This window comes from Cydia fagiglandana, chromosome 9, assembly GCF_963556715.1.
Source record: "Cydia fagiglandana chromosome 9, ilCydFagi1.1, whole genome shotgun sequence".
NCBI lineage: Eukaryota > Metazoa > Arthropoda > Insecta > Lepidoptera > Tortricidae > Cydia > Cydia fagiglandana.
Genome location: NC_085940.1, coordinates 14,687,339 through 14,701,060, shown reverse-complemented (window position 1 = coordinate 14,701,060; position 13,722 = coordinate 14,687,339). Strand labels below are relative to the sequence as shown.

Sequence of the window (13,722 nt, the reverse complement as noted above, 5' to 3'; positions counted from 1 at the left end):
AAAAACAAGACATTTGGTATTGTACTGAAAATTATGGTGTGGCCTGTAACACGAGCAAACAATTAAAACAGATTGTACTCCTCAAACGGTGACACTTTTGTTCAACCACTTTTAAACATTATGAGGTATTTAGGCTCCATATTTTTCATACTAAATAAATATTATCTTCAATGGACGCCATCGCCGCGCCATATCATTGTGACTGACGTTGCTTGTCACGCCTTAAACATAACAAAATTCGCAATACATTGCGTGGTAGAATACATTTTAAGTGTATTAAAAATCAAACCACAAGTTTTTTAAAAGGCGCTGAACAAATGTTGGTCAGTATGAGGAGTACAGCCTGAAGTTAAATTTTTTGCTCATATTACAGGCCACACCCGGTATACATATATTCTATTTTATAAAACGTTTACTGTCTCCTCCGTGTCTAATATTGTTTACGTCGAAATAAAATGGTTTACATCAGACATTTAGGATTCAATTAATACAGAACAGCATACATAAATATACGCAGTTAACAGTCGAGCAAGTTTACAAGTCAAATTACCTCACTTCAGGCCTCCATTTCTACCGTAATTTATTTTCATAATTCAGAATTCGCTAACTTTATTTTCATCACAATAGAAGCCACTAGCGTAGTCGTGCTACGAACGGCTACGGCGTAGCCCAACCCAGCTGCGGGCTATGGAATGGCTACGAAGTTATCGGATGTTTGAACTTTATAGTGGTAACACACTATCGCACTGCACTAAGGTGCGACGCACCGATAAGTAAGAGCGAGAAAGAGATATCGCTTTCTCGCTTTTTTCGCTTTACGATCCTTACACACTGATGAATAAGTGTTTTTTTTTAAGACTTAAATACCTACAATCTATTCAGAAACCTAACAAAACAGTTCGAGAAAAATGGCTTCTATAATATTATCAATAAAGTTCATATTCCATTGGAAAGTATTGAAGTTTACGAACAATAGGTTATGTCCCACAAAGCGCTGATTGATTGTGTCGTAACGTTAAAAACTGAGTCGGACTCGCGCACGAAGGGTTCCGTACCATAATGCAAAAAAAAACGGAAAAATTTGCAAAAAAAAAAAACGGTCACCCATCCAAGTACTGACCACGCCCGACGTTGCTTAACTTTGGTCATAAATCACGTTTGTTGTATGGGATCCCCATTTAAATCTTTATTTTATTCTGTTTTTAGTATTTGTTGTTATAGCGGCAACAGAAATACATCATCTGTGAAAATTTCAACTGTCTATAGCTATCACGGTTCGTGAGATACAGCCTGGTGACAGACAGACGGACGGACGGACGGACGGACGGACGGACGGACAGCGAAGTCTTAGTAATAGGGTCCCGTTTTACCCTTTGTGTACGGAACCCTAAAAATGACTAACGTTTAACGATGATTTTTATGGGCTCTATCTATTGTCAACAAAACATTTTTTGCCAAGAAAAATAAGCGTAAAATGTTTTACGAGCTTTCTTTTCTCTGAGCAATGAGAGTTTAATTTCAATTGTCAACTTAGGTACGCAATATTACAAGAATAAACATCCCGATTCGAGCTTTAAGATACGTCAATTAATAGATCTAGAAACGATATGGATTAAATATTTGTTATTTGTTTATTTTACAATTAGCACTAACAGTTAAACCTTACGTACTAATCGATGTTATGTTACTTATGTCTAACATGCAGACAGGTACTTAATTAAGATGGATTAAATTACAATATATTACATGAGGGATAAAATTAATTACAATTGCAATAAAAAAATATGTCAGTGTCAAATGTGACGTTTCTTGAAACAAAAACGTCAGTTTTGACACTGACACATCTAATCCATATCGTTTCTAGATCTATTAATTGACGTATCTTAAAGTTCAAATCGGGCAGAAAGTTATTTGTAGAAAAAATATAATATAAATGTAAATATTGATAAACATACATCTATAAAACGCATCAATAAAAAAAGTGACAATTTCATTTGAGACAAAATTGAAATAATGTGGACTTATTTTTCCGTATATTTTTAACTAAAATAGATGACAAAAATCTTAGAGGATATAACCAACGGAGACGCCATGTCTAAAATTTTCGGTACAAAATAGTCTGCCGTTTTTTGCGGGGGAGGGGCACATCAAATGTATAGGTACGTCAAGTCAGACAAACGTCAGTCCATACATATGGTTGACCATTGGCCGCCTATTTTCGACAGAGGGGAACGCCTGTTAATGGCGGCTCCATTGTTAATTACTCCGAGACAAAAATAGAGTAGGGAGAGCCTCGAGGGACCGAGGCTAAACTAGACGCACCAATCAGTGTGAGATATATCTTCAACGTCGATATTTTCGTGAGATATCTACAGCGTGAGATATTCCAAACTTCATATTACAAATCCAAAATCCATATTCGAATACTCGATTTTCATGCCTCTAGGATTCACCTAAAGAACTAAATAACAAAATTGACACATTTTCTCACGTCTACGTAATTTACTATCTATGCATCTCGCTCTCGCATATTAGTGCAAGTGAGATGCACAGAAAGTAATGTTACATATACTGATGGTAGCCGTGAATATGGAGGGTAGAGGTAAGGAGAATCCTTTATGACTTTATGAGAAAACTCCTTTATGGGAGAATATTTGCAAAAACTGGGCACGCTGTCAGCTATTATTTTTAGTATTTCCGTACATGAACGTTTTCAAAGTAATATTTGGCATGAGATTTACGTTGCCTGAATGAAATGGAAATGTTAAGTATGGATTACTTATGGTTGAATGCAAGTTTGATTTGTGTTTCAATTTCTAATATTACATCAGTTTCAATAGGTACTACATGAATGAAAAGTTCGCAACCTTAAAAAATTGATCCTTGTACATCTCCATGTTGAAAAATCGTGGGCGCGATCACAAAACTAATATAACCAGGACATTTGACGTGGCCCCGACTAGTTTTACGAAACCTATTTGCATGTGAAGGGTGCAATAAGCGCGTGTGGGAGGCTGTACAGTCAGCAGCAGAAGTTACTAAGCGCGTGAGGTACTCAAAATTACCTTGAAGCGCTCTTATTCTCTTAACAATAAAGTCGCGTCAAGATCATTTTGAATACCTGGCCCGCTTAGATATTTCTGCTGCTGACTGTACAAGGCCCAGTGATACTAGAACCCTGTCGCTGTATGGACTATATTACAAAACAGGGTATTTTTGGGTTGGCTGATGATATTACAAGCTTTCTGTGAAGCCGTGAGCGGTGTAAAGCCATACTGTGGTTTAAAATCTCTTTTCCAGTTTTGTAATTGGAAATATTCATATTGAGCTGCTGTTTTCAACTACGGTGATTAATTTAAAGTCTATTTTTGTATATTTGATTAAAAATGCCATTTGCACGCATTTGCATCAGATTACCTATGTATTTATTTTGTGTAAATATTTCATATTTAATAATATATGTTTTGGAGAACAAAGGGGTTTTAAAAGTACTGTGACAGCCTAATAATCGGCTTAGCAGTTTTCAAATGGCTTTTCAGCATTATACAATCATTAAAATGTTTGATATATACAATCACTTATACTAACAACTACTATCTCGATCAAGTATAGTTGATTTGTCAAAGTTATGACTTACATTTTAGCTAGCCTGTATTATCCAGGCGTTATAATGCAAGTCAGATATTTTAAGTAGCTCAGCCGTTTCAATGTGTCTGACTCTGCCAGCCGATGGCAACGCCGGCTGATGATAATGATTAGATTCCGACCTCGGTCACTGGAGGAATTGGTCGCCTTGTTCACATTTTTAGGGTTCCGTACCCAAAGGGTAAAACGGGACCCTATTACTAAGACTTCGCTGTCCGTCCGTCCGTCCGTCCGTCCGTCCGTCTGTCTGTCACCAGGCTGTATCTCACGAACCATGATAGCTAGACAGTTGAAATTTTCACAGATGATGTATTTCTGTTGCCGCTATAACAACAAATACTAAAAACAGAATAAAATAAAGATTTAAATGGGGCTCCCATACAATAAACGTGATTTTTGACCAAAGTTAAGCAACGTCGGGAGTGGTCAGTACTTGGATGGGTGACCGTTTTTTTTTTTGCTTTTTTTGTTTTTTTTTTTTGCATTATGGTACGGAACCCTTCGTGCGCGAGTCTGACTCGCACTTGCCCGGTTTTCTTTAGTGTATGACATTTATTTCAGTTAGAATGTCTGATTAAATATGACCGATACTTAATTATACGACAGTCCGTCATCATTTACGAATAGTGTCAGCGAGGAGGAATTGCTTGACTTTTTTGGACAGGTTACAAAATAAAGGTCTGTAACAGAACACAATTGATATGTTTAGACTTACCCAAATAACTAGAAGTATTTACACACTGTGCCAAATAAATAGCACTGCCAAACTATGTATTTGATTTCTCAAAATATCACTGAACATTTACCAATACTCATGTTAAAATCATTACTGTTATGGACAGTCAGTGAATGCAAAATGTGCGTAGCATTTTGCATCACTGGCTTTGTCTATTATCTATGTCCGAGTTGCGGCTATGAATCCATTACACTCTACTGCACAAGTTCCTACAAAGCTCACATTGCGGCCAATTCTGCTTATATGATTTGATAAGGTTTTGATCTTATTTAGATACAATATATTAAGTCATCTCACGCGCATCATTAAGTGCGAGCGTACCTAATGCCTTATAAGGCAAGTCCTGTGCCCTGTTTATCAAAAGCTTGTAACTTGTAATACAAGTGGAAGTGGAAGTCCCTTTCTAACAAAAGCAGTCAAAAAGGGATTTCCACTTGTATTACAAGTTACAAGCTTTTGTAAAACAGGGCACATATTGCATTTCGTGACGACCAATCAGCGTTAGCTGTGCACGTTAACTCAAGGTCGTATCAAAATAATATAAAAACTATATCAAATTGCTAACGCAGAATCGGCCTTAGTGATTACCAAATCATGAATCGATACTGATATAACTATTTGTCAATCATGAGTAGGTAACTGTTATAACACATTGTGACAAACGTGTAACAGTTAGGGTCAGTCGTGTAAAAAACGCTATATGTGTTTTTTAAAGTTGAATTAAGTAAGTTTATTACTACTATCATTAGGTAAGTATTATCAGAAGGTTATAGGTTATACCAATTTAATTGCCTACCTACGATTTAAGTCGTGAGGCGTACAAAGTTTTGTACCAGGTCAAAATTTTATTTTTATAGTTCAAAATGACCATGTTATAATTTTTTAAAGTTAATGGTTGTAAAAACAAAACAATTGCTCATGGGTCTCAGGAGACTAATACATCATGACTGTAAAGCCATTACCGCTATAGCTACCGCTAAGTTCAGAAAAAAGTAGGTTAATACTCGATATTAATTTTGACATTTGAAAGTGTATAGATGGTACTACATCGTTTTCGCAAAAGCGCAGTGACCGCATACCGCGAAAGCACATTTGAAATAGTCTTGGGTGTAGATATTTTTTTTTATTTACGGATAATTTTCGGACAGTCATTATATTCCTAAGAGGTTTTTGGAAGAGAAAGAAAGTATATTATATACCTAATGTTTGTGCCAAGTGCCATCCGAGCCTGTTACGCAGCCTGTTCTCAACATATTAACGTAAGATACATATATATATATATACCTACACTATGTAACGTTTATGACTATGTAAAAAAAAGTATATAGTTAAAACAGCTAGGTACTCTTTTTAAGGCATTAAAACAATAACTATGGAGTTAGTAAAAGAGACGTACTCGTATGGACTGACGTCACGATAACAAGTATTGTGATGAAATTTGTGTTTTTGCTAATATGTAATTATAAAATCATTCAATAGTACAAAATCTTTGATCTTCTTTCTTTCAACTATTTTAAATAAACTGGTAAAATACATTCAGTTTTATATAGTGAATCAGCCTATTTATATTAATTAAGTTTCAACTAAGGGTCGGTTGCACCAAATCGCCTGTCACCGTTAAAGCGTTCGATAAATTTATTTGTAAGGGAAATTTCATACTTCACTGCTGTTTGACGTTAAGCAGTCTGTTAAATATGGTTGATGCAAGTGGGCCTCAATCTTGTACAATCCCTGACTGTATTTACAGTCATAGTCAACAGTCGAACTACCTTCTTATCGATCATACGCCATTAGGTTGTCGCAGTATTGATGGGTGCAATGTGCTTATTAAAGTCACATTATGACAGGTGACAATCTAATAGTATGGCGGCGAACAGATAATGGCGGCTTTCGGAAACGTTGTTTTATTTTTAAGTGTGATTTCCGTAATAATTCTAGTTATTTTAAATCGTAGAATGTAAAGTAACTTTAACTTACCACAATTAAATAGTAGATAATCAATTTTAGTTCATATATCAATAGATATGGCAAACAGAGTGTAAGTGGTTAAAATCTAGGTCGTAAATAGTGTGGCATTTGTCCTAAATATGAATAACATTATCCAAGTCTTCGAATCTGACTTTAGATTAATCCTAGGATTAGGGTGCTTCAATAAAGTGGTCCCAAAAACTCATAAAACGATCTGTAATAATAAATGGTCTTATCAAATAATGAAAATTAGTCAGTACGACACCTAATACTTAATTATTGTGTTTTTCCCAAAACCAGACTGGTATGCTATTAAATTCTTTTTTAATACAGTTGCTCAAAAAGTGCTACTTTACGTAGCTGTTTAGCGTGCGGAAAGTTGGTTATCTCGAACTAGTGCTTTTTACTTTTCCATTTTTTTTAAATTTATACTTATTCCAATTCACGACTACTTATTGATGAGTGTTAATATTAGTTTCCTTTAAACGTCGTAATCAGCATAAAAACCTACCGTTAATGTAAGAATACGAAAAATATTACATATTTCATATTTAATTACTTACCTCTTCATCATTATAACACGTTTATTTTTTAATATTCAATATTGAAAATTCCGTTCTTAATAAGTTGACTGAATGGAACGGAATAGCTGCCAAACGCCCATAGATATAATATACTTAAAGACGACGTCTAACCGAGCTGTCACTGTTACCACTTTTGTTTAGTGTACGATTAACAATGTTTTTCTTATTTTTTCGCAACTGTATTAAAAAACGTCGTTCGATACACGTGCGGAAATGTCATTCTTCACTCGTCCCGAGTCTTGCCACTCGCCTGCGGCTCGTGGCAAGATATCTCGGTACTCGTGAAGTAATGACATACCTTCCGCACTAGCATCGAAATGTACTATTACATACAATCAATTTTACAAGTAATCCATCAGCTCCTTATTAATTACATTAATACTATGTAAATTAATGGCAGATATAAGCACGGTGTAAGTTGACTATCGCGTGCGTTCACTGACCCAGATTTTAACTTTCATATGTTATGCTTAGAACAGTTATCACTTGTACTTTTAGTACAGTCATTATATCCAAAAAACCGACCCTTCCCGTGAATAATTAGTTCTTGGATTTTTTTTTCGTAGGTCTCTCGGGGGGTCACTGGGAGTGTAAATTCAAAAAGTAGGCTGAATCAGGCTCCTGCGTATATTCGAAAAATGTTTTTTTTTCCAAAAAAAACGGTTTTTCTTCAATAAATCGGCCATTTTTGATTTTACAGTAAAACCGTAAGGACAAAAATTGTAGGAAATTTGATTCTCTACAAGTTAGTCCAGTCATTATATCCAAAAAATCGTCCTTCTCGTGAATAATCAGTTCTTGGATTTTTTTTTCGTACGTCCCTCGGGGGAATCACTAGGAGTGTAAATTCAAAAAGTAGACTGAATCAGGGTCCTGTGTATATTCGAAAAACGGTTTTTCTTGAATAACTCGGTCATTTTTGATTTTACAGTAAAACCGTGAGGACAAAAATTTTAGAAAATTTGATTCTCTACAAGTTCGGTCCTCACAATTTTTCTTCTAGGATCGATAGTTTGGAAATAAAATTTGAAAAAAGCGACAAATTCAAAATAAATTCAACATCTCGTTTATTTTCAACTTTACGACATAAATGAAGAGGACTAAACTTGTAGAGAATCAAATTATGAACAATTTTGGTTCCCACCTTTTTTCCCCCAAAATCGATATTTTAGAAATTAAACCTGAAAAACGCGACAAATTCAAAATATTATCATTATCTCCTATGTTCCACGCTTTACGGCATAAATGAAGGGAAACAAACTTGTAGAGAATCAAATTTACTAAAATTTTTGTCCTCACGGTTTTACTGTAAAATCAAAAATGACCGAGTTATTCAAGAAAACCCGTTTTTCGAATATACACAGGACCCTGATTCAGTCTACTTTTTGAATTTACACTCCCAGTGATTGCCCCGAGGGACGTACGAAAAAAAATCCAAGAACTGATTATTCACGGGAAGGGTCGGTTTTTTGGATATATTGACTGGACTAAGTTGTAGAGAATCAAATTTCCTACAATTTTTGTCCTTACGGTTTTACTGTAAAATCAAAAATGGCCGAGTTATTGAAGAAAAACCGTTTTTTTGGAAAAAAAACATTTTTCGAATATACGCAGGAACCTGTGATTCAGCCTACTTTTTGAATTTACACTCCCAGTGACCCCCCCGAGGGACCTACGAAAAAAAAATCCAAGAACTAATTATTCACGGGTCAAAATCTATAATGACTGTACTATTTGTACATTCTGCTTAGTTACCTCCGGGTTTAATGATGCTAAGGTGGAGGGGGTAAAGGTATTCATAAAGTACAAAAAGTAATGTTACTAAGATTAAATTTATAGGACAGAATGGACCAGTACCTTGTCTATTTATTATTTAACAAAAAAGCTCATCTTATTTTTTTTACAAAATAGGGTGTTACGCATATTATAAGAATTTCCACTATACCACAACAATACTATTATGTACGAGAGATATTTTTTTAAAGACAAGCCAGTTATAATTTGTGCTGTTTCTATCTATGGTCTCCATCTCGAACGACATTCATAACTTTGATAAAAAAAAACCTTCTTTCGATACGTTTGTACACTTTTATTAACACGCTTATACTCGTATAGGTAAACATTACAACAAAATCATGCAGTCGGGTTTAATCTACTTCTGATAGCGTTATCGATTGGAAACTTTTTTTTTTCATATATAATGCAGATGAATACTGTCAATCTGGCATCATCGAAGTTCGGATTATGAAGCCAGAGTAAATCTTAGATCGTTTATTAGCATTAAAAGACTACTTGATCTTGACGTGTATTTTAATTGAAAAACCCTTTTAAAACTCAGCAACTATTACTAATGAAAGCAAAATAATGTAGGTAAATAATCGTAAATGATTCATAATTGTTACATATTTGCAATGACTTATTTTTCAAGAGTGTTTTACAATAATAAAAAGACACTCAATATTGTTTAAAATTATTACTAGAGTCTGAATAGGTATGATTATCAACTATTCACTTATCAATTTACACAGCTATTGGTTTATGTGTGCTAGCTAGAGACAAAGTTGCGAAAACGTATCCAGTGTTCTTTGTAATGTTAATCAGGCTAAAGGCGGGAAAAGTAAAAGTCGGGATATCTGAGAAAGGAAAAATATATCTTATCTGTTAATACAGTTGTCGGAAGGCTTTATCTTCGAAAGATATATACGTACCTACTCGTACGTCTCATATTTTGTGTAATAATTGTGTTTATTTCATTTGCATGTTTGGAGATTTAATTTTTATGGAGAAGTTCGGATATCAGCTTATTTTTTCTAAAGCCAGGTGTGTTTAGATTTTTCACTACATATGGTGCTATTATCATGCCGCGATCAGAAAGGGATTAGAAATAACAGATTTCTATACACTTACGTCAAAATCAATATGGATTGACAGCTATCTCAATCCCTTTCTAATCGCGATTCAGTAATACTTTATCGCAAGTAGTGCGATAATTAGCGCATTACGTAACTATGTTGAAAATTTAAATTGTCATATGTACTGTAAAACGTTGTACGATACATGTGCGAATAGGTAATTCGCAACTCGTGTCGATTTAAAATACTCCCTTTGGTCGTGTTTTGGTTTATTGCCACTCGTTGCAAATTTCCCATTTTTTACACGTTTATCGTACTGTACTATTTAATAACATGTGATTTCATTGTCAATCAATGTCACGTGAGCTCTAAGTAGTATAAGTGAAATACATAATTAATAATTATTATATTTTACGCGTCCTGAATGTAGGTCGAATAGCAAATACAAAGTAACACTTTGTAAGTATTTAAGTATGAAAATGGGAGTCCTGAATTTTATTTATTACAAAATGTACTGCACAGCTGGAAAATGAAATCTAATTATTTATAAGTTTACGTAGTTAGGCACTGAGTAATTTCTAGACTGGAAAAGTTTAGAAATCAGTGCTTGACTTGAAGCACTTAAAGACCCGTAGTTAAAGAACTAATAATATAAGTTTAATCGAATTTTAAATTAGTTTTCATAGTTTTTATTAGAATTTATTTTACTTAATGATTTTGTTTTTGACTAACTATAGTTGTGGAGCTTGTATTGACAACTAAAGTTAATCACTACCCAATTATAAACCTAGTTATTTTTAATTAAGCTAGAAAAACTTTATATTATAAACGAAACCAGTCCATTTAGTGCCTATGTAAGTTTTACATTATAATTATCAAATACAAATAAAACTAGATAAGTAGGTACCATAAATTCAGGTAACTATGAATACTAATTATGGTTCAGATTATTAAGACTTTATTTCAGAAAATAACTTTTTATAATTATGGTTGTTAATAACTATATAGGTACGTTGAGTGAGGTTAGTGCAGTCAAGGAATTTAAATTCCGACCCATTTCGTACTTTGTCACAGTGACAATCAATATGAAAGCCGCTAGAGACCTCATACGGTTGTCACTGTGACAAAGTACGAAATGGGTCGGAATTTAAATTCCTTGACTGTACATAATGTAAAAAAATATATATTATATTAGAAAATTTACCTTTACATCGGTATAGATACAAGTAGATACCTACCTACATAAATTGAATAAAAGTTACCTGAGTTTACGGTAAGTACCTTAATATAATTATAATGAAGGAATACTTACTAACTTTTGCAAATCAAGGCCGTAGTTATTAGGCACTTTATAATAGTCCAATGTTGAATACAGCTTATGACAAACTCCATAATGACTAAAAGATAGGTAATGTGCACAAGTTTGCCTGCCTATTCACTTTTCGTTTAACTTCAAAAGCTGCACAACTTTACATTGAAAATATCCGCCAACAGTCCGCAAACAAGGCTGAATTCATGTTGAAAGGGCATTCTGCAATACAAGCCCGATAACTAGGTATCGATAACAATGCAATAGTTTATTAATCAATAAAAAATGAAGGCCGTAATTTGCCGAATACATAACAACTTATCAGCATTTCCAACTTAAAACAAAGCTAATGAGACAATGCAACTTTATGGCACTTGTTGGCTTATCGACTCAACTCGTAATCGTAATCGCACACGAAAACCGCGTTAATGACGTCACCTTTTAATAAAGAAACAAACGAGCACGAATTTATGCGGTCGGGCGACAAAGTGACCCGTGTTCGGGTCGCAGCCAAACCCATAATCCTTAATTAGCCCACCATGTACCATTTGATTTTGGGTTAGAACACTTTGAGCACTGGGTACTGGTCGTTTTTGAAAGTTGTATGTGAGCGAGCTGCGTCGGCGTGCGGCGCGTACAGTGCGGTGCTAGGGCCCGCGCGCGGGCGCTGTCTCGGCGGTGTTGCCGCCGCGCCGCCTCAGCCTCGACTGCCGTCATGGAAATTCGATTTTTCTGACGTTTCCTCCGCGCCTTGCTTTGCCACGATCGAACTGCACGCCACGCTGAATCGCCCGCCACTGATTTTGCACGTTCATTTGTTCTAATAATTTCAGTTGCTTTATGCCAGTTTTAGGAAAGGCAGACGGGAAGAATGTTGAAGAGGCCTGAGCACGCACAACTTTTCGATCTGCGAAAGAGATATGTCTTTTGGTTTGGCCTTGGTGTTTTTCGTATCAGTCGGCTCGGCTACCTAAAGGTACCTGTGGTGGTTTTGGCAATGATGGGCAATAGGCATTGTTAATTCGATTGGACGCGTAGGTATTCGGTGTATTTTTGCAAACGGAATCATGATGAGTTGGCGATTCTTGGAATTGATTCACAGACAGAGTGTTCTATCTTTAGCTGTCGACAGTGTCAACTATCGGAAATTACTACTTCCCGCAAAAAAGTGTAAGTTGTTTGAAGATTAAAGAGGTAGTGATTTGTCGAAAACAAAGGTTTGATGAATAAACGTTGTCGCCTAGAGCTTCTCTCGGGTACCTACCCACTATAACAGTCTATAAATATCTGAAGTTCTCATAGTCCCAAGGTCTCAGATGTAATCTTGCAGGCTATTACAAGAAGTGGAATATCTGGTGAAAATGGAAAATAAAGTAAATGTGTCTAGAAATATTGTTTTATACAAATTCGTAAAGTTCTGAGCTTGGCTAAATCACACTTTATTTTGATATTTTTCGTTGCAAAAATTACAATTTCTACCTACTCATCTCCTAAGGTAAGAGACAGAGTAACTACCAAGACTTACTTATTTAAATGATCTCTTCCAGTTAACCTTTGCAAATGAAAGTAAAAGCAAAACCTACACGAAAAGAAGAAACATTTTCTTTCAGCAGAAAATGAATGTTGAATGGCAATTATGTTAAACGTTTTGCACGGTTACTCGGTTTACACTTGCATAACATTAGCTTAGGTTTAAGTTCTACAAGTATATTCATTTGGTTTAATGTATTACGTCAACAAATATTATTTATGACCGTCATTTTTAGGGTTCCGTACCCAAAGGGTAAAACGGGACCATTACTAAGACTTCGCTGTCCGTCCGTCCGTCCGTCTGTCTGTCACCAGGCTGTATCTCAAGAACCGTGATAGCTAGACAGTTGAAATTTTCACAGATGATGTATTTTTTTCTTTCGAATTTTTCTGAAGATTTGTATGTACGAAAAACAGTTAAAGATCCATCTTACTTAAAAACTGTTTGTTTGTGTCATTTCCTCTGTAAGTACATCAAATACCCAATAACTTATTTTTAAGGCCTAGTAAGTTCGTGTTCTTCACTCACTCTCTCTGAGCGTAAGCGTGAGCGAGATGGAAATGCGTGCTCGGGAACGTGTATATCATGTATAATTTAAATTTTTTGTACGTTTAAATAATGCCGATTTTTAGATAGAATAATAGCAATTTTCATATTTTTAGCTTTTGGCCATATTTTGTTAAAAAATTTAAAGTGCACTTTAGATCTATGTTCGTGATTTTTTGTATATCGAGCATAAGTCAATAACCCAGGATGCTTCGAAAGGCCTCAATATTGCAAATTAAATTACTGTTTTATTTAACATCAGACTGAATGATAACCAGCCAGCTTATTATGGATGGCTTTATCCATCTTTATCCACGTGATAAAATAACTGTCACTTTTTAACACCATGAGATAGAAAGTGACGGACATCGTTTTATCACGCTGTCACTTAGACAAGAACGACCATCATATCCGTACAGCAAGAGAAACAATAAACACTTTTCTCAAATCACTTCGACTTTCAGTTGCCAAGTTTCAGGTATTTTAAATGCCACATCCTCTTAAAAGAGTGCAGTTTGAGGCCAAAGTTGGATCGTTGTAAGACCGAGGAC

At 35.1% G+C, this 13,722-nt stretch overlaps 1 protein-coding gene across 1 annotated transcript in view; it reads right to left on the bottom strand.

Moving 5' to 3' along the window:
- Positions 1–12,215, bottom strand: part of LOC134667781 (uncharacterized) — a 60,680-nt gene extending 48,465 nt beyond the window's left edge. The window contains exon 1 of the mRNA XM_063525191.1: positions 11,533–12,215. The gene's annotated coding sequence lies outside the window, so the exon portion shown is untranslated. The remainder of the gene's footprint in view (positions 1–11,532) is intronic.
- Between the last annotated feature and the right edge of the window lie 1,507 nt (positions 12,216–13,722).